Source organism: Colobus angolensis, unplaced genomic scaffold, assembly GCF_000951035.1.
Source record: "Colobus angolensis palliatus isolate OR3802 unplaced genomic scaffold, Cang.pa_1.0 Scaffold42, whole genome shotgun sequence".
NCBI classification, from domain to species: domain Eukaryota; kingdom Metazoa; phylum Chordata; class Mammalia; order Primates; family Cercopithecidae; genus Colobus; species Colobus angolensis.
The window spans coordinates 3355317-3358281 of NW_012117599.1; the positions used below are offsets into that span (position 1 = coordinate 3355317).

Sequence of the window (2965 nt, forward strand, 5' to 3'; positions counted from 1 at the left end):
AATAAAAACATAAGCAGCAACATGAAGGCTCATTTTAAGCTGTTACGTTGTATAGAGGTGCACTTTCACATGGCCTGTGAAAATATGTATTTACTGAATTTGGATTGTGATCAATCATTCCCAGCCTAGAAGACCTCTGAAAGTCTAATCATTCTCTTCCCTCTGGGCAGGCACAGCTTTTCCCTGCAGAGAGAGACTGTGAGCTGGAAGGGAGTTCCTTCTCTCAGCGCGTCCTCTGTGCCTGCTTTTCCCATTTGAGTTTTTGAGCATTCAGAACTCCAGGACGGATCTTCCTATGCTGGAGATTTCCCTGCGAATGTTTCATTCTGCACTAAGAACAAATCAGAGAGACCTTGGCCTCTCTGTTCCGTCTATGTGCTCTAGAGGCTTCTCTGTCTTTTTATTCTGTTAGCCGAGACTGTTAGACATGTTGGCCTTAGTTCTTTCACAGGTTGCAGAGAAAATAAGACTGTTATAGAACCAATACTTACGGTGTATGGGTTAATGTAGCATTGGCAAGACAGGCAAGGGATTTACCATCTGGCAAAATACAAACACCTTAGTCTTCTGGCTTTCGGTTAACAAATGCGACATCGCATTTGGCCCTATTACAGCTACAGTTAAGTGCACACACATTTCTTTTCTCCCATTATTCGATTTGCACATGCTCACAAATCCAAAAGTAATGATATACTTGCATTAAAAGAAATCTAAATTTTGAAACGTATTGTAATGAACAGGAAAAATTATTCTATCATCTACGTATCTTTTCAAACGTGGGTTTTCCTGGCAAGGTCCTTAAGTTTCGCCTGAGTCCAATATTATGCAGCAGAGACACAATCATTGCCAATTGATCACCACACACTGGATTTTCATCCTAAATAAGCCCGAGTGGAAGATCCATGCCTCTGCTTCACACTCACCTGTCTTCGGTCAGTGCTCCTCCTTAGAGGTGGTGAACCCACAGCGATTTATATCGAGTCCTGTTCTCCTTTTAAAAGTGTTGATCTCATCCTCTTTTGGAGAGATTTATGACATCTCATAAATTATAATAATAATCATAATAATTAGAAATACTTTCAACTTATACAGGGCCTTTTATTCAAGAATGTCCTGGCATTTTGCAGACATTAACCAATTCATTTCTTGCCATACCTCAGAAGGCAGATCCTAGTTGTAGTTTAACTTTGACACACTCAGGTTCAACACTTGTTTTTATTCACATCAGTTGATGGGAATATGCGTTAGGTAAGAAAGCAAGGAAGGAAGAGAGAGAGAGAAAGAGGGAAGGGAAAAAGGGAGGAAGGGAAGGAAGAAAAGGAATAGGAAAGAAGGAAAGGAAGGGGGACATTGAACTTGACACTTGATGTGTCAGAAACTCATTATTGGTTTGTATTTCAGGTAAGCAGAGCTCCTAGGCTGGGGTTGGCAGCTTTTTCTTATAGGCCCACATAGGCTTTTGGGCTACGTGGTCTTTGTCATAATTAGTCGCCTCTAGGCCGGGCGCGGTGGCTCAAGCCTGTAATCCCAGCACTTTGGGAGGCCGAGACGGGCGGATCACGAGGTTAGGAGATCGAGACCATCCTGGCTAACCCAGTGAAATCCGGTCTCTACTAAAAAATACAAAAAACTAGCCGGGAGTGGTGGCGAGCACCTGTAGTCCCAGCTACTTGGGAGGCTGAGGCAGGAGAATGGTGTGAACCCAGGAGGCAGAGGTTGCAGGAGCTGAGATCTGGCCACTGCACTCCAGCCTGGGGGACAGAGCGAGACTCCATCTCAAAAAAACAAAAAAAAGATTCTGTTGTTCTCGGCTGGGCACAGAGCCTCACGCCTGTAATCCCAGCGCTTTGGGAGTCCGAGGCAGGTGGATCCCTTGAGGTCAGGAGTTCAGACCAGCCTGGCCAACATGGCGAAACCCCATCTCTACTAAAAATACAAAAATTAGGCAGGCATGGTGGTGGGCGCCTGTAATCCCAGCTACTCGGGAGGCTGAGGCAGGAGAATCACTTGAACCAGAAGGCAAAGGTTACAGTAAGCCGAGATCATGCCAGTGTATTCCAGCCTGGGCCACAGACCGAGGCTCCATCTAACAAAATAATAGAAGATCTTGTTGTTCTCTACCTGTGGCTGAGATGGGGAGACCACAAGGCAGGGCACCGTGAGCAAGGATCCAGATTTGGACACCAGGGAGTTCCTGAACTTTTACTCTGGGAGGGGAGTGTGGTGAGAACACTGGATTCCTCATTGTTGTTGGCAGAGTTGGGGTAAAAAGAGAACTAATGCACCCATTAAAAACTATATCCTGACCCCCAAAATGCAACTCTTTCTTTTTTTTCCCAGCAAACTCTAGCACATACAAACAATTAAAATGTATCACGGTGTGGGGAAATTTGGGGATGCCCGGCCCCACCTACAAAAGCATGTTGTCATCAGCCCAGAGGACCACGTCAGCATCCTGGGAGCTTCTCCTGGGCAGCGGCCAGCATGTTGACTGGCAATGGCTCCAGAGACGATGCCCACCTGCGTCCTCAGGCTTGTTCAGTCCTTGCCAGCCCCTTTATGGATAACCTTCCTGTCAAAGAGCAGGCATACACTCTCCAGTACTTATCTCCCAGACAGAGGGAGGATCCCAAACAGCCAGTGTGGGAGTGGAGGAGGTATTGAAAAGAAAGCTAGGTGGGGCATGGTGTTTCAGCCCTGTAATCCCAGTACTTTGGGAGGCTGGGAGGGAGGATTTGCTTGAGGCCAGGAGTTAAGACCAGCCTGGGCAACATAGTGAGACCCTCCATCTCTACAAGAAATGGAAAAAAAAAAAAACAACGTAGCTGGGCATCATGGCTCACACCTGTAATCCCAGCACTTTGGAAGATTAAGATGGGCAGATCACTTAAGGTCAGGAGTTTGAGACCAGCCTGGGCAATATGGTGAAACCCCATAGCTACTAAAAATACAAAAATTAGTGGGG

The 2965-nt window shown here is 46.2% G+C and overlaps 1 protein-coding gene across 2 annotated transcripts in view; it reads right to left on the bottom strand.

Moving 5' to 3' along the window:
• Positions 1-2965, bottom strand: part of LYG1 (lysozyme G-like 1) — a 22956-nt gene that overhangs the window by 17590 nt on the left and 2401 nt on the right. The window contains exon 2 of one of the 2 annotated variants that reach the window (XM_011956564.1): positions 924-1014. The gene's annotated coding sequence lies outside the window, so the exon portion shown is untranslated. Of the gene's footprint in view, positions 1-923; positions 1051-2965 lie in introns of those variants that run through there. The other variant, XM_011956563.1, reaches the window with a different exon arrangement.